Genomic DNA, 26,350 nt, shown 5'->3' on the forward strand with positions numbered 1-26,350 from the left:
AATCTTCCAACTCGAGTCTCCTGGGGATGGTGGGGGAGGAGCTCTGCCACCCTCAAGAGGTCACAGTGAGAACTAAGGATGCAGAAAAGCAAAGGCAGGGACTGGCTCAGAAATGGCTAGATCCTGCAGACAGAGTCTGTCTGAGGCCATGAAAACTGGGTTCCCCTTGACTCCCCACATTCGTTCATGGAGAAAATAGGCCACAGGGTCTCGAGGTGGAAAAATCCACAGGCGAAAAGCCAAAAACAACATCCATCAGAAACTAGAGAGATTTGTTCAAAGGGCAGAAGGGGATTAGGGGAGGTGAGGGGAGCCAGGGGTCACAATAAGGACAAAGGATTCCCAAGACAAAGGGGGAAGCAGGAGGGCGAGGGTCAGGGGGAGAGGACTAGAAAGGGAACAAAAGGGGCCAGGAGAAAGGAGGGAAGGGGGTGGGAAGGGGGAGGGATGGGGGGATGGGACAGAAGGAAGAGGAATGGGAAGACCAGAGGAGAGCTGAGGCGAAGGACAGGGAAGAGGAGAGGGGAGTGGGGGAGGGGAGTGGGAGAAGAGGGAAGGCAGGAGGAGGAGGGTGACAAGCAGGGACAAACTGAGACAGCTGAGTGCCATGAAACGGTTGCTAAGCTGCTGCACATAAACCCACAATAATGGCTGCAGATACACTAATCCTTACCCCCAAAAGGGGGAGGCAAGATCAGCAAGAACACTAAAGCAGAGTTCCCAGGGATCAAATTCCACATAAGCATCCTTCCTAATGTATTCTTTACAAAGGAGGCCAACATTCTCTGGTAATAAGAACCCAGGATCATCATTCTTTTTAAAGACAAGAAGATCAGTATAATTAGGAACACTTCCAGACCCTGCCAGGTCAGGGTCCACTTAAATATTAGAGACAGCAGCCATAGCAGTGGCAACAGGAGATGATCAGCCCTAGAAGAGTGGGACAGCCCTCTTGCCTTCAGCATGAAGAACTGTATTTCTTCTCTGGAACACAGACTAAGAAGCAATCACTTTCATGGGTTCATTTTCCAAAAGAAAAGGAACAAAGGACTTTATTTCAGTGAAAAACAATGTATAAGCAGAAGCAATTTTTACTCAGAAGTCTCTATTTCAAGAGTATTTTCATTTAATGGAAGTCCTAAAAAATAAGTAATGAAGTAATAATCTGAAAATCATTTACTGTAATATACCATTCTAATAAAGGACAAAAACCACAGGACCATCTCAAAAGATGCCAGAAAAACTACTGACAAAATTCAACATCCTTTCATGATAAAACACTCAACAAACTAGAAATAAAGGAGAACTTCCTCAACGTGATAAAGAGCATCTATGAATAACCCACAACTAACATCACATTTACTGATGAAAGAATGAACGTTTCCCCCTGTGATCTGGAACAAGGCAAGGATGCCTGCTCTTGCCATTTCTGTTCAACACAAACAGAAACTGTACTGGAGGTTTTAGCCAGAGCACATAGGCAAGAAAATGAAATAAACAACACTCAGACTGGAAAGGCAGAAGTAAAGCTGCTCTTTCTATTTGCATATGAGATGATCTTACATATAAAAAATCCTAAGGAACCCACTAAAAACCTATTAGAACTAATAAACAGGTTTGGCAAGGTTGCAGGATCAAACAATATACAAAAATCAGTTATATTTCTATATACCAGTGAGGAACATTCTAAAAATGAAATTAGGAAAATTATCACATTTATAATAGCATCTAAAAGAATAAAAAACTGAGGTATTAAGAAGTGTAACACTTGTATACTAAAAACTGTATTGTGGAAAGAAGTGGAGAATATCTAAATGGATAAGGAAAGAAGTGGAGAATATCTAAATAGATAAGAAGACATCTCATGATAAGGAAGACTTACTATTTTAAGATAGAAATAGTCCCAAAATTGATCTATAGTTTCCATGCAACCCCTATCAAAATCCCAGTTGCCTTTTTTTTGCAGAAATTAAAAGCTCGGGATTCCCGGGTGGCTCAGTGGTTTGGCACCTGCCTTCGGCCCAGGGTGTGATCCTGAAGTCCTGGGATCAAGTCCCACATCAGGCTCCCTGCCTGCATGGAGCCTGCTTCTCCCTCTGCCTTTCTCTCTCTCTCATGAATAAATAAATAAAATTAAAAAAAAAAAGAAATTAAAAGCTCATCTTAAAATTCAAATGGAAATATAAGAGATCCAGAATAGCCAAAATAATCTTGATAAAGGAAAATAAAGTTGGAGTACCCACACTATCTGATTTCAAAACTTACCATAAAGCTGTGGTTAATCCAAAGAGAGTAGTACTGCCATAATGCTACAGATCAGTGGAACAGAACTGAGAACCCAGAAACAAACCCTTAGGCGTATGGACAACTAACTTTCAACAAGACAATCCAAGGTGGAAATAAAGTCTTTCCAACAAATGGTGCTGGGAATGATAACCTATATATGCAAACCAGCAAACTTGGGACTCCTACTCACACCATATACAAAAATTAACTTGAAATGGATCACAGCCCTAAATGTATGAGCTAAAATTATAAAACTCTTAAAAGAAAATATAGATCTTCATGACCTTAAGTTAGGCAATGGTTTCTTAGTCATAACATGATAAACACAAGTAACCAAAAAAGAAATAAATTAGGCTTCATCAAGGTTAAAAGTTTTAGGCTGCAAATGATAGCACCAAGAAAGTGAAAAAGACAACACAGAACAGATAACTCAATTGCACAGCAAGGCAGTTCAAAACAAGACAAAACAATGTATCCTTGATATTTTGGTCCAGGTAAATGGACCAAAATGGACCAGTAAGTGGACCACTTCAGCATTCCTAACCCTATCCCAACACCCCTGCACCACCTCTAGGAGCAGACTCTAATTGAAAGATTTCAACTCGAGTTACCCAGTGGGCTGTGAACCTCTCTCTGCCACACCCCACTCCCAGCCTCCCCTCCACTTGCGGTCCCCATTATAAAAAGTGGTTGACCTCTCTGAACCACACCCTTGTCAGGCAACGTGCTAAGGATGCCATAACCATGTCTTTCGCTTACACAAGGTCCAATGGCTCTCCCTGTGGCAACCCTTAAAGACACCTCTTGGGAATCCAGGACTGGCCACCCTTCTGGCACCTTCTACCACACACGGCTTGCCTCTGGAAGGGGGAGAAGCATGGACACGAGTGAAAATGTCTGAACTCAAACCCCTCAATTCAGACCAGCGACTCAACTTCCAATGGTTCGCCAGGATCCACCTCAGCAAAGTCACTGGGAGCATAAAATCCTATAATCCACGTAAACACTCACTCAATGTCGCCTGTTGTTCTCACCGAGAAAGGAAAGGCAGGTGTTAGAGTCCACTTTTAGAGACCGAAAGAGAGTCCTCTAACATGATTCCCCAACATGGGTCCTGCTGCTCCCTCCACGTGAACCAGCCCTGCCCCTCCCTTCAGCTAGATACCTCTGGACCCTGTTCTCAAACTCCCGAGGCCAAAAAGCTCCTGTAACAGTCCTCTGAGCACACCGGCCTCCCAGTCACTGCTACAACGCTACATTCCTGTGTGAGATTTCATTAATTTCTGTCTATACCACCAGATGATAAACTCCAGGGGGCAGGGGCTACACGTCTGCTCACCATCCTCAGCTCCCTGCCTGCCATGCCTTCAACAGAAACTCTCTGCCAGGCACTGTGCCAGGTCCTGAGCACCCCCCAGTGAACATCACAGATGAGACTCCCAGCCTCCAGCAGCTTCCGTTCTCCTTGGGGGAAGGCTAGGAATAAAGCCCATAAACCAGCAAATAAGATCATTAGAAAAATGGGCACACTATAAATATCTCACCAGTACATGAATGACAAAAGAACTGTATCCATTTAGTTACTTGAGTCCTACAACCAGGAAAGCATCTTCTGTTTGCGTCATGCACAACGGCAGGTTCCTGCCTTCTGGTACCACAGCGCTATCTGCAGTGCCCTGCTAGGTCAATTCCTAAGGACCATAAACTCCCCAGAAGGTTAAAAGTCACTTCGACGTGTATAGTCAGGTCGAGTCTGTTTCTCAAGATCAGAAGCACATCAATTTTCCCCAGTTGCCACATGAGTCAGAGCAGCCACAGCTATCTCATGACCCAGGAATTCTGTTACATGGCTCTGGTGATTACAACTTGTGATTTTTAAAAGGTTCACAAACATACTACAAGAGAGTACAGAGAGGCCACAGAGAAAGTCCACTCCAAGGGGCCGCTGCCATTTCCAAATCCATGTCCACCTATCAGACTGGCAGATGAACAGAGCAATTTAAACCTGCATCATGAAAACTGAACGAGATCGAAAGGCTCACGTCTGCTCCTCAGTCACTGGGTATTTATTGAGAACCTACCCTGTGCCAGGAACTGCTGCCTACCTCTCATAGTACTGGGAACATTGGGAGAAATGAATTGAACAAAAGTCTCTGCCCTGGTGGAACCTGCAAACCACTGGGAAGAATGCTCTACCCCTTATGATACACAGACAAGAACAGCCCTCTGGGTCAAGTGCGACCTGTCAGAACAGATGTCTGCATGCCCTCCACTGTCCAATGGGAGCCTCTCGCAGACATTCTTTACCTCCAAGGGGCCACAGACAAAAATATCAGCAGCGATAGGCCACCGGGAAAAAGTGCTGATACAGAAGGGTTACCTGGGGTCAGAAAAGGCTTCTACTGCCAGCCTCCCATCAGACCTAAAAAGCGAGCTGGAATTAGCCAAACTGCCAGAGCAGGCTGCACAGGGAGCGGGTTCAGGGTATAGGCTCTACAGGCAGAGCTAACAGCACAAGCAAAGTCCAGGAGGAGGAAGAGAAAGCAGGGCCCAGGGAGGGGACTGAAAAGCCCTGAAGGGCTTTAGCAAGGGAAGGAGGGGCAGCAGCAGCCTCTTTGGCCCCATGGGGAGTTCCCAAATGGGTTGACAGGTTATAAGCAAGTGAAAGGATCTGACATATGCTTTGGAAAGGTCACCTTAGGGACAGAGTAGAGAAAACATTAGAGCAGCCAAGCCCAGAGGGCATTCAGAAAGATCTAGGAGGCAGATACCCAGGGGAAGGGGCAGGGGTGAGAGAAATGGAGAGGCAGGGAAAGGTCCAGGTTCCAGCCCGAGCAGCTGGGAACGGTGCTAACCTCCATGTGACTGGGCTCACAGGCAGACCCCTTTCTTGGTAGGGAGGAGGTGGGGGATAGGGCAAGCAAGTAGTGACCGTGGTAATGAGCAGGGGTCATGTTTGTGCATCCCAAAATGGAGATGTGCAGTGGGCAGGCAGGTAGGGTAGGTAGGTAGGTAGCTAAATGGGTCCAAGAGCTCAGCAGACAAGATCTGGGTAATAATGGCAAATGAGGCCACAGGCATGGTGACCACCAGTGGCAAGGTGCTCAGCTGAGGTGACACACCCTGAGGACACACACCACCACTCAAAGGCTACATGGTGGCAGAGGAGCCTGTAGCCTACAAGGCAGGGTGGTGGAAGGCGTGGGAAGAAAGCCAGAAGGGAGCAGCTTTTGAGAAGCCCAGGGAATAGAGTATTTCAAGAAAGAAAGAATGGGAGTACAGAGACTGTGATGTCAAAGGTCAAGACTGCCAGGACTGGGTGTGCCCTGGACTTAGCACCAAATTCAGCACTCTTGGTGATGGAATAATGGGCTCAGGTGCCTGAGGGCAACAGGGCAAGGGAGGAGGGGCCAATTTCAGTGAGACAGGCTGTGAAGGGGAAGAAAGAGCAATGGCCGCAGAGACCAGGGGTCTAGAAAGAGGGGAGAGAGGTGAGTATGTCCCAGGAAGTGGGATAGCATGAGGCTGAAGACACAGAAAGAAGGACTAGTTTTCCAAGCGTCACTCCTGTGGAGGTAGGAGGGAATGGGAGCCACTGGCTGAAACAAATCCGCCTCAGTCAGGAAGAGGGTCCCTCCTTCACTCCCAGGAGCCAACATCTGGACGTGAAGGCTGGGAGGCAGCAAGTCTGCTTGCTCCTGCTCACCCTGGGCGGGGGTAAGATGTTTAGGAAAGCCATGGAAAGTCAAGAACAGTCATGGTGGCTCAAGGCAGAGAGAGAAACCTCAAGAAACATACACAAACATGGGAGGCCTGGGTGGCTCAGTGGTTGAGCATCTGCCTTCAGCTCAGGGTGAGATTCTGGAGAACCGGGATCAAGTCCCACATCGGGCTCCCTGCAGGGAGCCTGCTTCTCCCTCTGCCTTGTGTCTCTGCCTCTCTATGTTTCTCACAAATAAATAAATAAAACCTTTAAAAAAAAACATTTACAAATAAGCAGGCAGAGCCTGTGACCCAGCTGAAGATGCTTTACAGGGTCAACACTCGGGCCGACAGGTGATTCTGTAACTTCTCCAGCAGCCCTCGGAAGGCAGGCACAGAGTTCTGCTGGGTGGCCCAAAGGAAGGACAACAGGTGCTCAGTGACCATAGGCCAGGGTGGAGGGGGAGATGCCAGGAACCTGGATGAGGCAACACAAGTGTGCAAAGGCCAAGAAAGTCTGGAGTTCAAAGAACAGGGTAGTGATGTTGAGGGTTTCAGAGGTGGGACAGGTAATTTCAGGAGATGACACAGACCCAGTCCAGGCTGAGACTAGGGCAGTGGATAAAGTAGGGAGGAGAGGCCACCAGTGGAGAGGAGATGGTCAAGGTGTTGGGTGAGTCATCAGAGTCTCGAATGATGCATCATCAGGGGAAGATGACCAGAAGCCAAATGTCTCAGTCTTCCATGATGGAGGCAGAGAGCCTGGGAGTGGAAGGAGAGGACAATATACGGAAGTGTCAGGAACCCCAAAAGAGTGAATCTCAGAGCTCCCCTCGCTGAGTGCCTGCTGCATGCTGCCAACAAGCAAAAAAGAGCCAGACCTTTCTATACCTCATCTTAGTGAATCCCCACAATCATGCTCCCCAGTCTTATTCTATAGATGGAAAAACGGAGGCTTATTGGCTAAGAACTTTACCAAGGTCACAAAGCCTAAACATGTGGGACCCAGATTATGAGGTTCAGGCATCCAAAGATAAGTCTGCTCAGCCCGCCATACGCACAGAGAGACAGGGTAGATTGCATTATTTATGCCTCACCAATCACTTATCCCCATGCAAGGGCTCTCTAATTGTGCCTCACACCATCTCCAAGGAGGAGGGGTCAGGGGCCATCAGCTGCCAGCTAATAAGCAACTGGCTATCCTCCTGAATGGCTTACTGTACTCGCTGAGATGGGAGGCCACGGTAATTACCCAGAGCCCATTAAAAAGAGCCCAGAATGTGATGTGCCAATAGTTCCAGAACAAACACTGAAATATATTTTAAGGAAACCCTAGCCCAGAATTTATACTTCTGAAAGAGCTGACTTGATGATATTCTACAGGAAAAATCCCTTCCTTCCCACATTTCCGAACAAAGCAGCCAGTGTTTTAATTCAATGACAATGGAGTTTCATTTTAAGGAGGACAGCAGCCTACTACACTTGTTTTGAGATGTTAAAAATATTGGTGCCACAGTCTTGGGGTGATAGAAAAGACTTGAAGAAGTAAAATAGGACAAGTCTTATAATAAGGGAAATGGCCGTTGGCATTAATTTGGTTCCTAATAAATTGGTATCTATTTATTCAGATGCCAACAAGACATAGTGGAAAGGCCTAGAAGAGAAGTGCTCAGAGGTGTGAAAGAAGCCCTTGAGTGTTGACACATGGAGGTGAATTTGAGCAATATCCTGGGGCTTCACACCATACTTGGCAAGATGGCCAAGCCATGATGAGTATGGGGTGACAGGCAGCTCCTCTGTGCTACACAGGCTAAGACTAGGGCAGTGGATAAAGTAGGGAGGAGAGGCCACCAAGATGGTAAGCAAGATGCAAGATGGCAGCACCTTCTGGAATAACCAGGCAAGCCCAACTCATCCTCACCTACTGCAATCCCAAATAAACCCAGCTCGAGTGTCAATTATTCTTGCCATACCCTACCAGAAAGCAGCAAGATCTTCTGTCCTTAAATATTTCAGATTCCAAGAGAATGCACCTTCCAGATTCTTTATTGATAACCTCAGTGGCTGATGGGCTTGAAGCTTCAGCACATGCTTTTCAAAGGAGGCTGCTCAGCATTCCTAACCCAGTCCCTGCAGGTGAAAGAGCGGAATCCTCTCACTTCCCAGGAGCTGTGGCAAAGTCGGATCTTCTCCCCGTGCCAAGGTTCAAGGTCAGGCCTTCCAGGGAGAAAAATCATCTCAGATTATGAGGTAAGCAAGAGTGATAATGATAAACCTGGGATTAGCTATTTAATATTTCTGTAACCTTGAAATTCTGATCCTCACCGGGGGAAAATGCTATCGTCCACACTGTGAGGGAACAGGCAACGTGCCTGAGATCACCCCACTCTAATTTATAAGAGAAGCATTTTTAAAATGGTGAAGTTCAAGTAGGGCACCGTATCCAGACACAGACTAAGCCAACTGGCAAAGTACACAAAGAAAATATTACAGAATCACTTGAAGAATCTTCAGGATTTTTTCAATGTTGAAAATTCAATTCGCTATGGTTTACTATAATCAGTTGTTACTGATGCTCTACCCTGAAGCACACTGTTCCTTTTCTTCTCCATAATCTGTTCAACAGTTACTTCATGCCCCTTGATTTGGGATGAAGTCGGAGATTCACCTCATTCCCCCTGCCAAGGAGAGCGTAACTTGTGAGCTATGAAAGAACACAGCCTTCTCCTTCCTCTCGGCCTTTAGCTCAGGCTTAAGACGAAGATGCCTCCACTCACTTCATAGATGTTGGGCAAACTTTAACTCCAGCAGTCCCGACTAACCCCTGACCAAAAAATTACATAGAATGGCTTTTAACATCAGGAATTTTAAATTATGTGAACGTTTTCCAGTGTTAAGAGTTCCATTCAGAATATATGAAATCTAAGACATCACATTAAACTCTTCCTTGCCGCAGCTCCTCACATCCACAGCCAGGTGTCCTGAGCCTCTACCCCAACACATCACATCCTTTACCCTGGCCTGGAGCTGCACCACTCTGCCTGGGCCTGCACCAACACAGAACTCTTTCCCCCTCTCCCTACTCCCACACTCTGGCTCTCCACACAGCAGCTGGGGAACCCATGCAAAAAAAGTAGATCCATTCATGTCACATCCCTGCTCAGCATCCTCCAGCAGCTTCCTTCCCACCATACTCAAAATAAAATCTCAACTGCTGACCACAGCCAGGCAGGCCAGTAGGACACAGGCCTGTCCTGACCATGCTCTGCCTGAGAGGATGCTGTGTTCATATATTTTCCATGGCTCATCCTATTATTGGGTCTCTACTCATCCATAACCTTCCTAAGGAGGCCTTCAGAGACACTCCACCCTCTGTCACCCCTCCGTCCCCATCACCCCTAGTCACTACCTGGCATTACAGCTTACACCTGCTACTCATTTGCATCTCTCTCACCTGCCCCCAGACCTGGTTTAATTTACTGTCACACCTCAGTACCTGGCCCAGGGAGGCCACTCAACACATACTTACAATCACTCTTCTAACCAGATCTCCAGCTCCCCATCCTACCAACAAGTCACTGACTCCAGCCGAAGCTGACTCTTACCTGCCCGAGACCTAGGAAATCAGAACCAACCACATTTCTGGAATAAGCGTAAACCACTCAGCAAACACGATGAGATGCAGCACATATATACACCTGTCCCTGTTGCCCCACAGCTAGAGCCACGGCACCTGCCCCCACCAGTCTGCAAGAGCTGGAGTGGGCACCATGCAAAATCCTACTTAATGATTCCCCTTCTTCAGATAAAGTTAGGGAAGTGAGAAAAGGCCATTCTTGGTTTTATTTCCCAATCTCTAAATTAGCAGAGAAACCAGTAAGAACAATGAGGTGCCCAGCTCAGTAACTCTCTCCCCATGCTGATCTCACTCTACAGTTTGGCTTTGGGCTTATTATTTTTAATACTTTCTGCAGAACAAAATAATTTTTAAAATCCAAAAAAAAGTACTTTCTAAAATAGTTACATTTACTTTCCTTTGAAGAGAAATGCCAAGGTTATAGAAGCTCTCCTTAAAATCTATTTCTGACAGTTGTAGCCATGATTAGAGTGAGATAGGACACTGATCTATGTATTATTTCATTATTCTTGAAATTAAAATAGGATCAATTTGTTGTAGCTACAAAATTAATGTAATATCTCAAAACATCAGTGCTCAGAAAGAGTAGGAAACTTCTATAATGAAGCTTGCATCACTTTGAGCTTTAAAGCATAAACATAGAGTCCTAGTACATAACAGCACATTCCCTGTAGAGATTCAGTCCCCCCCACCCAGTGCCCTCCCCGCACCATAAGTCGATTTGATACTGATTCTACCTTGTGTTTCCAAGCTGAGACGGGTTACTATAAAAATGAGGGACGAGGGAAGGGCTGCACGAAGCTTCCTGATAAAAGTTGGTCAGGGGGACCCAGGACAATGGTGGTGGGAGGTCGTCAGCTGATCCCACACACAAACCGTGTGCAAAAATGGACATTAGTAACCAGTGCCCTGGCTGGCTCCTTAGTCTGTCCGGGCCACAGTGGCCCTAAGGCCACTACTGCGCCCCTGGAGCCGAGAAGCAAAGCGAAGGTGCAGCTGTGGGACAGGCTCTGGAGCAGACCCTCTCCAGCGTCCTCACCCTCGGACTTACCTGCGCTCCTTACACTTTCTAGGAAACGCCGAGGCTCACTTCTAATCTAAAATGGGCAAACTTTCTTCTCGGGCCACTCTGTCCTGCCCTAGTCCCACACTGGGTTTAACTACCAGGGCCTCCACGCAGAAAAGAAGGAAGTACCAGAGGGAGGGACAGGGAGAGGGCTGGGGGGAGCGGGAACAGGGCAGAAAGAGACAGACAGACAGACAGAGGCAAACAGCAGGGAGCGAGAGGAGGACAAAGGACAGAGACAAGAAACAGAAAACACACACAAAGGGCAAGAAAAAGATAAGGAACGAGAGGGAGAGAAAAAAAAAGGCACAAAGGGAGAGAGAAAGAGAAGGAAAAAAGTTCAGGGGGGGAAGGAGTGATGTGTTTCATGGAAAAGCTATTGGTTAGCGAGTGGCTCCTTTTCCATGTACTGTATTAGGCCATATGTGGGAAGCGAACGAGGCTGGAACTCCGCCTAAGAACATCTGCCACGGACTTTAAAAGCCCTAATAATAGCACAGCTGGTGTCCCCAGCCTAATGAGCTCACCGCCCACGTGACCGCTCCTTCCCCGGCAGCTCCTCCCCGGAGAGGAGGCCGCCAGCCCGGCCGGGCCCCAGCTCTCCCCCGGCTCCCTCCCCGCCTTCCCCCCCTTCCCCTTCCCCTTCCTGCCCCGCCGCTCCCTGAAACCACCCCCCGCGCTGCCCTGAGCTCAGCTACCCTGATCCAGCCCTTCCTTTGCACGGAGACCTTAACGCCCGAGGCGCAGATCGGAAACAAAAGATAGGCCACCACTACAAATCTTCTCAATAATTGAAAGGATAATGATTATGCCAATAAATTCAACAGCTCGGGTGACACAGATCCAGTCCGTGAAGTACACAGCCTACTAAAACTAACACAAGAGGAAAGAAGAGACCTCAACAACCCAGTATGTATTAAAGCAATAGAACTCTTTTTTAAAAAAAGGATTATATTTATCTGAGAGAGAGCACAAGTGGGGAGAGGGGGGAAGAGAGAGAGAGAGAGAGAAAGAGAGAGAGAGAGAGAGAGAGAAGCAGGCTCCCCGCTGAACAAGGAGCCCCACCTGGATGTGAGGCTGGATCCCAGGACTCCAGGATCATGTCCCAAGCCAAAGGCAGATGCTCAACCAACTGAGCCACCCAGGTGCCCCAAAGCAACAGATTCCTAATGATAAACTTTTACAGACCCAAAGAAAGTCCAGTGTGCCATCACAGGTGTGCCATGCTGCCAGGGTACAGGGCACAGGCCCCTGCAGGTGCCCTAGTGACTGGGGAAGATGGTCCCTGGCAGGGAGGCTCTCAGCCAGCTTGACTTTCCCACTGACCACTGCGTGTTGCTAGGAGAAAACTATGCCCAGCAAAATTGGCAAGGGGGCGGGGAGAATGTGAACAAAGAAGTGAGCTTTTCAAGGCGGGGAATTTTTAACCGTCTTCGGTGTAATTTTTTGAAAGTAATTCCCATATAAGACACTTTGAAAAGTCCTCTAATACTTGGAAGAACCTATACCTTAGCATCAGGAAGGACAAGCATTTCAGCTTCTGAGGGGACAGTTGACACTGATACCGTATCCATAGCAATTGGAAGAGGTGCTGAAATATCTGGGACCCCCCGCCCCGCCCCCCCCCCCCCCCAGCTCTTTCTCAGTCCAGGCAACACATCCTGATCACAAAGAAGAGCCAAATGGACATGATGCATGGGCCTTTTTCACCAGAAAAAGACAAAAAGGAGGCCACATTTCAGAAACCATGCTCGGGAACATACAATAGCATGGATGTGTTTGTAAGCAAGCAGTATGGAGGCTAGCAAATTATTAGATTCCACCCTGCCTATGAGGGAATTATATCAATAGCAATCACATGATTAGCTAAAAGGTGGGTAATAATGAATTTTTCTACTATTAAAGACTGCTACACACTAAAAGACAATGTTTTTTTTTTTTAATTTTTTTTATTTATTTATGATAGTCACATAGAGAGAGAGAGAGAGAGAGAGAGAGAGGCAGAGACACAGGCAGAGGGAGAAGCAGGCTCCATGCACCGGGAGCCCGACGTGGGATTCGATCCCGGGTCTCCAGGATCGCGCCCTGGGCCAAAGGCAGGCGCCAAACCGCTGCGCCACCCAGGGATTCCAAAGACAATGTTTTATATCTCATTAATGCCACAAATTATCTGAGCCTTGACAATTTCCTGTTTTGATTTAGAACATCAAGCCACTCTTGCCATAAGTTAACACTACAAAATTCACAAAAACTTAAAAGAACAATGACAGTCTCTGAAGGACCATCCTAAGTGCTTTTATACATTATACCCTCTTGTCAGAATGTTTAATATACTGAGAAGAATCCTTTCCAAGTCACAAGTTTCCATTCACAAAACACTGAAAAGCATGAACAGAATCAACTGCCATTCAGTTTTTATCAACCTGCCTTTTCACTTTTTATTCTCTTGAATCAGACATCCAGGCCAAGACTATGGTTCTCAAACCTCACACTCCTCCTGCTCCATCTTCAGGCCCATGATGTGCCCTGCCAGGCCACATGGGAGCATGAGGCAAGAGGAAAAATCAGTAATAACGATTCTGTCTTTATTACAAATATTGATGCTTTGTTCATCATAGATTTCTTTGCGCTTTTTTTTTTTTTAAGAAATTCTGCACTAAAATATTATTTCTCTTGATTACTTAAATTATGGACCTGAGAAAGGTAATTACCTCTATCACATCACCCGAGGCCTGGCCCTGGGCCACAGTAATAACACCACACCCTTCATGAACCAAGGAAAATGAGTAAACACCCAGGCTTCATTAACTACCCTAAAGACTGGACAACAGCGGCCTTAAGGCCCAGGTACTAGGGGTGCATATGTTCCAAATGGATCCATGGATGTGGAGTGGGGGAAGGCAATGGGATGAAAACCACAGGTTAGGGCACTGTTACATTCTGTAGAACAATTATCTTACTTCATGTTGCATTAAAATAGTTGCCAAATTAACTAGAATTTTTCATTGTCTTATGCATCCAGCGCCGTTAGTTTTTCCTTATAGACCCACCTTGCATCGTCAATACCTCCTTGTAGGTAAACTCTGCTCTTCTCACCCTTATAATATGATAGTTTTACCTGTATGTGAACTTCTTGAACACAGAATCCTATGGAGTATACTTCCTTGTCTGGTCTCTTCACCTTAATGTTTTATCTGTAACATTCATCTGTTTGTTGCATGTCAATAATTCATTCCTTTTTAAATTGTTGAGTAGTATTCCATTGTATGGAAAAAGCACGATTTTGTTAATAGATATCTGGGTTTCTCCACCTGGGGGCTGACATGAGTAAAGCTGCTACTAAGAAGACAGCACACGTTTCTGTTGAATATATGTCCAGGAGTGAATCTTGGGATCATAATGTATATGGTCAGCTTTAGGGAATATTGCCAATCTTCCAAGTGGTTGTTGTTTGTGTATGATGCATGAGGCTTCCACCTGGTCCACATCTTCCCCAGTGGTAAGTATTGCTAATTGCTTATTTGATCCATTGTGATGGGGCTGCAGAAGTCACCTTGGCTAAAATAAGCAATTTCTAACTCCCTCCAATTTTACCATGACTCCACAGCTCCAATAGTACAAAATGTAAAACCTCAAGTTACAAACATAAGATTCTCAAGAAAGTGCAGTAAAATCTTTAATTCTGAGCTCACTAATTTCAGAAATTCATTAAATACAGACACCCCTGAGATAAGCACACATGATACTTGGCACAGAAACCTGCAAATGTTTCTGAAGGCCGCAAGAATCCTCACAGTCAACATGTTACTATGATTACAGGCTAAGCCAGCATCTCCTGATACAATTCTACAAATATTTGCATGCCAACTAAGTATAAATAAACCCAAAGAATATTTTAGCTGTTATCTTATTTGACCTATCACAGCAGAGAGGCCCCATGAACCTCATTCCTCCCTGCAGGAACACTCTCTTCCCCCAGCACTTCTCATCTCCTCCGGCGACCTCTGGGAGTTCTCCTTCACATGACATTACTGCTGTCTATTCGGGGATGGTCCCGACACCCTCCCCTCACACACAGATCTCCCTTCTAAGCCTCAGGCCCAGATGTTCCATTGCCCTAAACGCCTCCACTAGGAAATCTCACAAACACATCAAACCCAGGACATCCAAAACAGGATCCTGCATATCCTAACCCTTGTACAACTGAGTTATCACAATTGATTGAAGCAACTCAAAAATCTCAGCCTCATCCTTGAGGCCAGCCCTCCCTAACTTTACCACCATCTCTTCAAAGAGCAAGCCACATCTCCTCAAGGTCGCCCAAAGGAATCCACTTTATCCAGACTATCACTGGCCACCCAGCCGCAGCCATCACCCCCTCTCATGTGTAGCCAAGCCAGAGCTCCAATGAAGGTCTGTCATTCCGGTGGTTGGTAGGGCTTGGGACCACACACCTGCCTGAGCATGCTTGAGGAGGGAAGATGGCCGCGTCCCCTCATGACACCTGGGCCCTGCCATGGTCTTCTCTTCAGTCTCCATACTGCATCCCTGCTCTGCCCTACTGAACAAATGTGCCTGCAACTTCTGAGTCTGTGAGGGAAATCCTCACATTTGATTGTGCTGAATCCTCTGCCATGTGGCCTCTTCAATCAGGATACCATAAAGAATTACCAAAAAGGATAAAAGGCTGGTGATAAAATAGCCAAACTCTCTTCTTTATTCTTTGTTCTCTTCTATAGGAGTATCTTTTCTACTATCAAGAGACTTAACTAAAAGTTTTTCAAGCTAACATTCAACAGTTGCTATGTACTCCTCTTACAATCTCTTTTAATACAAACCATTTTCCTATCATCCAAGTACAGCATAAACACACCTACTGCGTCAGTCAACAGTTCATAGCCTATTTTCCCAGTGATTTGCTTGTCATACCTTTTATCTGTTATAATAGTAAGAATGTTCTGCTTGTCTTCTCACACAGAAAGATATTTTCTCAAATACTTCACACCATACTCCTTCCAACAGAGACTTTGGAAATGTCAAGTCCCAAGGGATTTCTCTGATGCTTTGGGATCCTTGCGAGTGAACCATTTCTCCTCAAAGCTAAAGAAGGGAAGTTCATTGCCAGGTGAGCAAAATCTGCAGCCACATCACTCCCTCAAGTCATGGGGGCTCTTCCTGTGAGGACCATAAGGACAAAGGGCAACACATACCCCTGGGGCATGGCACAGGGGACATGCTCTGAAATTATTTGTGGATGAACACGTCATAAGGAGTTCAAAACAATAATAATGGCTAACACAAAATGTTTACTGTGAGCCACACATACACATTAACTCACGCAATCCCTTTAATAACCATATGAGGTTATCATACAAGGTAATGATTCAGAATTGACTGCTATAAACAGGAGTTTTTACCAGGTTCAACACCTCTAACCCTGGGAAAGCATCCATCTTAAAGGGGGAAAAAAAGAACATGGCTTTAAACCTATCAATAGCATGCTACAGTTTATCCCTACAAATTGGTAAATCTGAAGGATTTTATTTTTTAACAAGTGAATGGAATAAGTCTATGTCCCACTTAAGCATGTAAAGCAAAACTGTACAATTTCCAAAGGATCCATCCTTTCATTTAAAAACATCTTCTAGATGCAAAGGTTGAAATGGAATACCCACCGTCTGGATGACACTGTTTTCTTCCCTACTACCAAAGCCAGTAAACCAATTGTCTCAAAAATTCTGCGTCCAACTGGAACACTCACAGACACAACACCAGTGACTCATGTGTGTAACAAATTGCTCATTTTCCTTCTCCCCATCTTCCCTCAAAATCATTAGGTTGCTATTCCTGAATCATACGTTTGGTTTTTTGTTGGTTGGTTCATATTTTTAATCCCTTGGCACAAAGTTCATCAATTCCAACCATGTACCATGACAAGAATCTGCCTGACACTTGAGTTTAAATAAATCTCTGATATTCTTCCCAGGTTTGAAATTCTGCAATGTAGGCAAGGCCCTCAGGCGTGACAACTGTGTTGCCAGATTTCTGCAAATGCAAGCCTGCCAAACACCTCCACTCGGAGCCAAGGGCCAATGGGCAAACCAAATTTATTCTTAGAACCCTGGACTCAGGGACGCCTGGGTGGATCAGGTTAAGTGTCTGCCTTCGGCTCAGGTCGTGATGCCAGGGTCCTGGAATCGAGTCCTGCGTCAGGCCCTGCCTCTCTCATGAATAAATAAAACATGTTTAAAAAAAAAAAAAAAAAAAAGAATCCTGGACTCAGAATTGCCTTTACACTATTGTCCTCCTGACTCCCCCAACTCACACACCCAAATTCCCATTCAAAATAAAAAAGGAGAGGGAAGCATGAAAGGAAAGACCATCAAGTCACAGACTCGAAAACACTAGCAGCTCCTAGAAACCTTATTAATCTGAGTCTCACCACACTTAGTAAGTAAATTCAATATGATGCCTACAGAGTAAAACAGAAATCAGGAGCAAGGACTGAAGTAAGAGTCCCACTTTTTAGGAATTCTCCACAGCTCCAAGCCAGACAAAGACTGTGGCTAGTGTTGGGAGAATATCAGAATAAAGAAAAGCAACTCAAAAGAAATAACCACATCAGGGCTGTCTGGCGGGCTCAGTTGGTTAAGCATCTGTCTTCAGCTCACGTCATGATATCAGGGTCTTGGGATCGAGTCCCGCATCAGGCTCCCTACTCAGCGGGAGTCTGCTTCTCCCTCTACCCCTCCCAACACTCATGACTTGTCTCTCTCTCTCAAATAAATAAATAAAATCTTGAAAGAAGGAAAGAAAGCAAGAAAGAAAGAACCACATCACACCTATTAGGATGGCTATTATCAAAGAAAGAAAGAACAAAAACTCAGAAGTGTTGGTGAGAATGTGGATAAATTGGAACACCTGTATGTTCCTGGTAGGAAAATAAAGTGGCTCAGCCATTCAGAAAAATGGTATGGCTCTTCCTCAAAAATTAAACAGAATTACCACAGGATCCAGCAATTCCATTTGTGGGTATGCACCCAAAAGAAGGTAAAAGCAAGGACTCAAGCAGATAGCTGTACACCCACATTCAGAGCAGCATTATTCACAACAGCCAAAAAGGTGGAAGCAACACAAGTGTCCAAAGATGGATAAATGGATAAACAAAATGTAGCACATACACAAAATGGAATACTATTCAGGCTTAAATGGACGGAAATTTTGGTACATGATACAACAAGGATGAACCCGGAAGATACGTAAGAAAAGCCAGATAAAAAAACCAAAACAGGGATCCCTGGGTGGCGCAGCGGTTTGGCGCCTGCCTTTGGCCCAGGGCGCGATCCTGGAGACCCAGGATCGAATCCCACGTCGGCTCCCGGTGCATGGAGCCTGCTTCTCCCTCTGCCTGTGTCTCTGCCTCTCTCTCTCTCTCTCTCTCTCTGACTATCATAAATAAATAATTAAAAAAAAAAAAAAACAGTACAATCCCTCTTATATGAGGTACCTGGAACGGTAAATTTATAGAGACAGAATTTAGAATGGTTGCCCCAAAGCTAGAGGGATGGGGGCATAGGGAGTTGGAGTTTAATGGGTATAGCCTGGTAGCTAGGGAAGATGAAAAAGTTCTGGGGACAGATGAAGGTGGTATTGGCACAACAATGTGAATGTGTTTAATGTCACAAACCTGTACACTGAAAAATGGCTAACATGGCAAATTTTGCTGTATAGATTATACCACAACTTTTTAAAAAGAATAGAAGCTGATCAGTATATTAGCAATTTCATCTCTCAGACTGGGATCTTGGGCACTTCATGGGCAAGAAAAGAAGAATTTTGTAAAGGCAGCTTCCCTGCACCCATCCCTATGTGCAATTACAAGAAGACCACCCTGGGCCAAGAGCTCTGTACCTGCTAGGAAGGCAGGAGGGAAGAAGGGTGGGTGAGAAAGGCTATCTATACACTGGGGGTCAGATCCACCTACCTTCTCTCTAGTTTCCACCTTGTCTAGTCATGTCCTATGCATATGACTTGGTACTTCCAATCTGCTCAACAAAAATGGAGATAAATGTGTGGAGAGTTAGTTCAACTATATGGCTAGAGCTTAGGGAGAACCACCTATTCCCTGTTTTGGTGTATTTTTAAGAATTTGAAACGTCACCCAATGTTCTAGGTGTGGGTTGTGGTAGGGAGGGTTAATAACTGAACACATCTAGGACTGCTTTTCTTCACTACTGATAGAGAATAGCAGTTTGCCTTGTCCCCCCATGGGGAAGGATTGGGTTCAGCAAACTTCTGAGAAACCCCAGTCTCTTTCCTTTCAGGAGAGGACTAACGGTGGAATCCAGCTTTGAGCATCAACTGTCCCAAGTGGGGCAGGGAACAAGTGTGTACTGGCCACTTGTTCTTCACACCATATGCAAAGTCTGGCCTTGTGTGTGGGGAAAGAACATTCTGGGGAACCACGAGGAGGTGAAGAGGTCTCTGGGCATCAATACCACCTGGAGATATGTTTAAAATGGAGATTCTGGGGCACCTGGGTGGCTTAGTTGTTAAGATCAGACTTTTGATCTTAGCTCAGATCATGATCTCTCAGTCGTGGAGCCTACTTAAAAATAAAAAATAAAATAAAATAATAAAATGCAGATTCACATTTAGCAAGTCAGGGTCTGCGGTTCTGCAAGTCTAACAAGCTCCCAGGTAATGCTGACAGGCTACAGGCCCACCTGCCACAGGTTGGGTAGTGAATCCTTACACTCCTGCAACTAGCTGGAGCCAGGACAGCAGGGAGCAAAAGTCAGGCACAAAGAGCACCACTGGGATCTTTGTCTCATGAGCATCATTCACCTCCACTCAGGCCAAGTGGTCCCACCATGAACCTGGACTCTCGGTCCCCTTTGGCATAAATAGCAAAAATGAAGTTTTTCCTCCCCACTTCCCCAGGAAAAATTTTCTAAAGATCTTCCAACAACTTCAATGGTGGCTTCTGCACTCATTGCCCACCTGCTCCCCCTGGTTCAAATTCATGATCCGCTAACACAAGTGAAGCCAAACCTATTCTAACATTTTAGGGAGACGGTTGATGTTTGACCAAATCTGCAACTGGAAATTATTTGATAAGGAGCATAATAAAAGGAGACAAGCCTATACTAGATCCTGCCTTCTTTACTTTTTTGCAAAACTTGAAAAGTGAGAGCTTATGGAATGTTACCATCAAAAAAATCTAGGCCCACAGCATACACCACTGATGTGAAGAACTGCCTGGAAGGACTTCTTGATTTTACCAAAACCACCAGAGGAACCGATAGAGAACCTCAAAAATCCCAGGGCTCTTCGTGTGTAAAGATGCTTTTTCTCTCTAAACCTGGAGAAGAAAAATCAAAATCCTTACCCTTATTCTAATTAATACCCATTTTAAATGACACATACAAACCTGTATCTATGCAATCCAATGTAGGATTTGCTAATAAACATTCTGTGTGAACATAATTCAGGAGACCACATCTTTAATCAACATAATCTCACTATCTAGGAACTAAGTCTAGTCACTGAGGAGAAGTACAATAAAGAATGAAGTGTTCTGAATGGTATGCTACAGGGGATACTTTTCAGAAAAAGTCAAACCACTTTATCCACAAGTTCACAGTTATCTTCAACAAATTCTTGGGGGTAAAAAACGATCTCAAAGTCCCCTGAATACTCAAGAGCATGGTCCTGCTTAACGTTCAAAATCCAGATAATTTATACTCTGGTGGTTCTTTGATCCCTAACATACCCTTGGATATTGGAGCACCCTCTTCAGCTGTTAATAAAAATCCATCTCGGAGAGGACTTTCTGCTTTCAAAAGTCCTCACATATCATGAAGTCTGGAACTAGCAGAGCCCCTAGAAATAATCCAGCTCCAAGATTTCCAAATCGGCGTACATATACTTTTGCTGCAGGAAACCACGAGAGCCTCAGGGAAAATAAGGTGCATCATCCTTGAGTGCTTTTTTAATCCAGACAACAATTTAAAGCATTTTTATATTAAAACAAACAGATGGATCCTGCCTTCTAGTCTCCATCAAAGGAATCGCTGAACACACACTGAAACAGATTCCTCTGACCTGAAGATTTGGGGGCAGGTTTAAGAAGCATCAATATAATCCACTTTACAGCTTGAGACATGGCTGCGAGGAGCTGCCAGGAGAAGTCACTGCTATGTGCTAGTCCTCAAAGAGATTTACAGCCCTCCTCCCACAAACCAGGAGAAGCTGGGAGCAGCCCTTCCTCAAATGGAGAACCAGAAGCTCAAACAAGGATGTGTGCCACCTGTGTGTCACCCTCTTCCACCTCACGTGCACTCCTAACAAACACATAATTAAATGAGCTTCTCAGTGAATGATAAAGCCACAGGTCCCTCCATAAAACATGTCAAAGCATTTAAGCCAGCTGCACATCACTGGCATTATATGTAGCTTAGAGGCATCCAGATTTACACATAGGCTAGTAGTTACTATCTCTTCACTAAAACGTTGAATTCTTCAGCACTGACGTGGCCTCCATTTGGATACACCTAATAACGAGGCAAGTCAGAATGGGTAGCATTTGTTCCAAAAAACAGGGGTGGGAGGGGAAGGAACCAGAAGGCCCATTCAGCAGTGTATCTCTAGACAAAAGACACCGTAGACTGAAAAATAAAATCTAAGAACCTATGTGAGATGGTCAGCTCAAGAGTCATCTAGTGATTACAGAGACCTACTGTGTGTAAGATCAGAGGCTAGGGCTCAGAGCAATGACTAGAAGAGAGTCCACATCAAATGCCAGTCAGGTGCTGTTGGTTTGGAAACTGAAAGTTTAGTAACTGCTTTCAATGCAAATATTGCTCTCTTATTTTCAAAGCCCTCTTGGGGAGGGGGAACAGAGGGAGAATCTTTTTTTAAGATTTTATTTAATTATTCATGAGAGACACAGAGAGAGAGAGGCAGAGACAAAGGCGGAGGGAGAAGCAGGCTCCATGCAGGGAGCCCAACGTGGGACTTGATCCCGGGACCCCATCATCACACCCTAGGCTGAAGGCAGGCGCTAAACCACTGAGCCACCCAGGGATCCCGAGAAGGAGAATCTTAAGCAGGCTCTAGCCCATCGCAGAGGCTGCTGTGGGGCTCAAACTCATGACCCTGAGCCAAAATCAAGAGTCAGTCACTTAATTGACTGAACCACCCAGGTGCCCCTCTAAGCCCCTTCACCTGATCTGATTTGACCTTCACAGCAAACTTGTAAGAAAGATTAATAATTAGTATTATAATATCTGCTTTATTATCCCTGTCAGGGCTGAAAAAGGTTACCTAGTAAAAAGGTTACCTTTCACACACCTAGTCCTGCTGGAATGAGACCTGAAAACCCTCCCCTATCCTATAGCCAAACTTTTACAAACACTTTCATTTAAAACACTTTTTAAGCCTTGTAAGAATCCAATGAGGTCTGTTTGCTCCAGAGTGGCAGGCAATCCCAGAGAGGGGAAACCCAGGTCAGAGAGGTTAAGGAAGGGCCCAAGGTCACAAAGCCAATAAAGAGAGAGGAACTGGAATTTGAATCCAGGTTTCCCACTCAAAGGCCTGTGACCTGGAGCGCTGGGTGTCTCAGTCGATTGAACAGCCAACTCTTGATTTAGGCTCAGGTCATGGTCTCCCAGTCCTGCCTGGGATCCAGCTTGGATAGGGCTCAGTGCTCAGTGGGAAATCTGCTTGAAGATTCTCTTTCCCCCACCCTCTGCACCCCCCTCCCATGCTCTCACACATGCGTGTGTGCGTGCACTCTCTAATAAATAAATAAATATTAAAAAAAAAAAAAAAAAGGCCTGTGTCCTTTTCAGAAGGAACATCAGCAACACAGCCAGGGTAGAGACACCCTCCAGGAAGAGCTGGGGATGGGAAACCAAATCTCACAGGCCTCAAGGGAGTCAAACAGGAACCGGCTCATGCTGGGGCCAAGCTGAGACCCAAGTCTTGCCAAAGCTGCTGTACATGGACATGGGCTTTCTAACCCAGTTCAGCACCCCGAGCCCTGCTCAGTTCCCCGGATGGCTCAGTCTGGGCACCCCTGTGATACAACTGGGGTCAGATATCAAAGGGCACACAAGTGTGATCTTTCCAGACCAACAGAGAGAGAAAGGTGCCATCTGTCACTCCAGGTCCAACTCTGAACCTGCCAGGCAAACTCCCTGCCTGTCATCCTTCCCTGGACGTGGGGAGACCCTCCGCCGTGCAGACTGCTCAGGGCTGGCAATTGCTCAGTCAGGCCACCTCCCTCTCTGCTGGAAACTGAAAAGGACCCTGTTCCCAAGCAAGTTCTTAGCTTGCTTCCCTATCACTCGCTGCCACAAACAAAAGATGCTGTAGGAAAGGGTACCCATCCTGCCAGACGACGTTTACACATTTCTTTGATGCAATTAAGTCCTAGTGAAAAATATCAGAAAACAACTTTTTACAGAAGAAGTCAGAGGCCTAGACACTCATACTTGGGAGACGCTCAAAGTGAACGCTGATTTCAGTCTCTGAGCAAGTGCGGGGAAGGAAGGGCTTCAAACACAGAGGCTGACCCGCCGGTGTGCACCCAGCGCCTGCCCCAGAAGCAGCTGGGCTCTTGACCTGTGCTTCCCTTAACCCAACTTTACAAAAGAAGAGACCACGTTTCCTTTCATTTGTTTTTACCTGCAGGAGGCTGACCTTGGCGATTCGGAAGGGATTTAAAAAAAGTGACAGAAGTAAACTTGTTAACTCTCAAAATGGAAAGGAAGGTTCCTAAAAGGCACCGGTCGGGGTCCCAGACACGCTCAGAAGATGTGACTCACATGAGTTGCGCGGGTGAGCGGGGCCCGGGGCTCCCTGAAGGTCGGAGCCCGCAATCCAGGCCACGCGGCGCGCCCCGCGCGGGGCTCCCCCAGGTGCACGCCGGAGGGCTCCTCCCCGCTCGGGGGCCCGGAGGCCGCCCCCCCCCCGCCGCCGCCGCATCACGCGCCCACGCTCCGCGAACACGCGTGTCCCTCCCTCCCCGTCCGCGGGCCGGAGGCGCGGACCCCGGTCTTACCCCGAGCAGGCGCGGCCCCGGGGGCCTCCCGCGCGGGGCTCCCGGGCGCCCGGCTCCGCTGGCTGCCTCCGCTTCGCTGTCCTCGGCCGGGCCCCGGCCGCCCGGCGGCTCCGCTTCCCTCCGCAGCAGGCGGCCGGGCGGCACCGGGGCGCACGCGGCGGGCTCCGGCTCCGGCCCCGGCTCCGGCCCCGGCTCCGGCGCCCCCTCCTCCCGCCGCCCGCCGCCGACCTGGCGCTCGCGGGCTCGGGGTCCGCGGCTCCGGGGCGCGGGGGTCGTGGGGTGCTCCGGCTGCCCCGCGCTCCCTCCCGCGCGGCCCCTCTCGCGGGGGCGCCTCGCTCGCGGCGCGCGGGCGTCACGGGCTCGGGGCGCGGGGGGACGGCGACGGCGCGGGCCCCGGGGCGGCGGGCGGGGGCGCTGCTGCGGACCGGGGCACTGATGCGGGCGCCGCGGCGCGGCCTCTCGCCATGGCTCCCCCGCGGGCGGGCGGCTCGCGCCTCCCCTCCGCGCTGCCGTCACCGCCCGACGCGCGCCGAGCCCTCCCCTTGCCCGGCCCCGCCCGCGCGCCGGCCCGCGCCGCCACCTGCGAGCCGCCCTCCGGGATGCTCGCCCGACGGAGCGCGCCCGGGGCGCAGCGAGCCGCTGCCGGAGGCCCGCCGTGCGCTTGCACCTGCGCCGCGGGGCTCGGAGAGGAACCCGGCGCAGTGCTCGGTGGGGGAACTGCCGCCCCCGCCGCCCCCGCCGCGCCCCGCCCCGCCCCGCGCGCTCACTGAACTCGGGCGCCTTTCGGCGCGCGCCTAGGGTCAGTCTGAGGGGCACACGGGACTCTCGCGTGCACCGTTGGCCACTAAAGCAACGAAGGCCAGGCTTTCCTGCAGCTCGGAAGTCTAGGAAAGCAACCCTGAGGCTTAAGCTGGGGGAGGACAGAGCGGGGGGCGGGGGCGGGGGCGAGGGGGGCTTGTGGATGGACCGTCTGAAAAAATGCCACCGACGGAGGGGCGGGGGGCGGGGGGCGGGGCGGAATCAGAAAAGGATCCAGGAAGTCGGTGCTCACAAGCCACTGTATTATGCAAATCACTAGTGGACGGTTTAACGCGAAACAACCCGGATTAGCTCACTTCCAGTTGGGGCTGCTGAGTGTACTCCTTGGGCCCGGTCTCTGCCCAAAGGTCGCAGAGGACATTGGGAAGACACGGAGAGGACTCTGACCCGAGCCAAAGACGCAAGAAAGCTGAACCATAGAAAACCTGGTGTCAAATACTGGAAGGGGACTTGAAGTCTACAGTCAAGATTAGTTCAAGCAAGAATCCCTGGATGCCAACACTAGAGCGGATTTTACTGGAGAGCAGATATTTGCTCGGCTTAATTTGTCTCTCCGTAGATCATTTAGGCTCATTAATAACAAGGAAGAAACATTTACAGAGAAGCAGGTGGACCACACCTTGGCCAGGTGATCAAAATTAACATTATCAACGAGAGTAGATGAATACCGTGTCCTCAGTACACATCACCTAGGCGGTATTCCAGGGAGAACGCATAACCTGAATCTAATGATGATGAAACCTCAGACAAAGGCAAAATGAGGAACATTTAGCAAAAAGGGGCAGGGGCTGTATTCTTCAAACATGTCAACGTCACAAAAGACAAAAGAGGGGCATCGGAGTGACTTAGTTCATTAAGCGTCTGACTTGATTTCGGTTTAGGTCTTGATCGCAGAGTAGTGAGTCCCAGCCCCACATTGGGTTCCATGCTGCACAAAGAACAAAGGAGGCTCAATGTTCCAGATTAAACGTTGCTAAAAAGGCATGACAACTTAATATGATACCTTGTCCTAGACTGGATCCTATACTGGAGGTGGGGAAATGCTAGCAGGGATATCTCAGTGGACAAAGCTAGAATCCTTTTTTATTGAAGATTTTTTATTTATTTGAGAGAAGGGGAGAGAGAGAGAGAATGAGCAGGGGGAGGGGCAGAGGGAAGTAGACTCCCTGCTGAGAAGAGCACCCAACCCAGCTGAATCCCAGGGCCCTGAGTATATGACAGGGCAAGGAGGCAGAGGCTCAACCAACTGAGTCACCCAGGGGCCCCCAAAGTTCGAATCCTGATAGTACATTAAAGTATTGGATCAATGTTAAATTTGCTGCTGTTAATAACTTGTACTATGGTTATGTAGAAGAATACCCATATTCTTAGAAGTACACATTGAAGTATTGTCCAGGCATGATGTATGTAACTTCAAGTGATTCAGAAAAAAAAAAAAATGTTGATAAGAAAAACGATAAAGGAAGTGGGCAAAATATGAAGTCAGTGAATCTAGGTACAATGTGTACTAAAACATTTCAGTGTGTTTGAAATTATTTCCAAATAAAAAGATCTTTGAGAAACAAAGTAGGAGATGAGGTTCAATGGGAGGAAGGCAAGGTATGTTTGTAAAAGGGCAACACACGAGATCCTTCTGGTTTTAGAACTTGTGGTCTTCGAGCAGGTGGTTGAATTTATATAGAACTTAAATACACTTGGGACACCTGGGTGGCTCAGTGGTTGAGCATCTGCCTTCGGCTCAGGGCGTGATCCTGGGGTCCTGGGATCCAGG

The 26,350-nt window shown here is 47.3% G+C and overlaps 1 protein-coding gene and 1 long non-coding RNA gene across 7 annotated transcripts in view; one reads left to right on the plus strand and one right to left on the minus strand.

The window, feature by feature from the left end:
* The window catches only part of TRAK1 (trafficking kinesin protein 1), a 181,810-nt gene extending 157,892 nt beyond the window's left edge, over positions 1-23,918 (minus strand). Inside the window, exon 1 of one of the 2 annotated variants that reach the window (XM_072793212.1) lies at positions 23,761-23,918. The gene's annotated coding sequence lies outside the window, so the exon portion shown is untranslated. Of the gene's footprint in view, positions 1-10,676; positions 11,139-23,760 lie in introns of those variants that run through there. The other variant, XM_072793213.1, reaches the window with a different exon arrangement.
* Positions 5,687-23,453, plus strand: LOC140614205 (uncharacterized). Of its 5 annotated transcripts, none has more exons than XR_012015109.1 (5): positions 5,687-5,861; positions 8,005-8,238; positions 11,519-11,600; positions 12,327-15,816; positions 16,308-16,543. It is a non-coding gene; the product is annotated as an uncharacterized lncRNA (long non-coding RNA). The 5 variants fall into 5 exon arrangements; XR_012015111.1 differs by lacking the exon at positions 16,308-16,543 and adding an exon at positions 16,678-16,933 and having other exon boundaries at positions 5,692-5,861; positions 15,670-15,816; XR_012015108.1 differs by having other exon boundaries at positions 5,692-5,861; positions 15,670-15,816.
* Positions 23,919-26,350: the final 2,432 nt, after the last annotated feature.

Source organism: Canis lupus, chromosome 22 (genome assembly GCF_048164855.1).
Source record: "Canis lupus baileyi chromosome 22, mCanLup2.hap1, whole genome shotgun sequence".
NCBI lineage: Eukaryota > Metazoa > Chordata > Mammalia > Carnivora > Canidae > Canis > Canis lupus.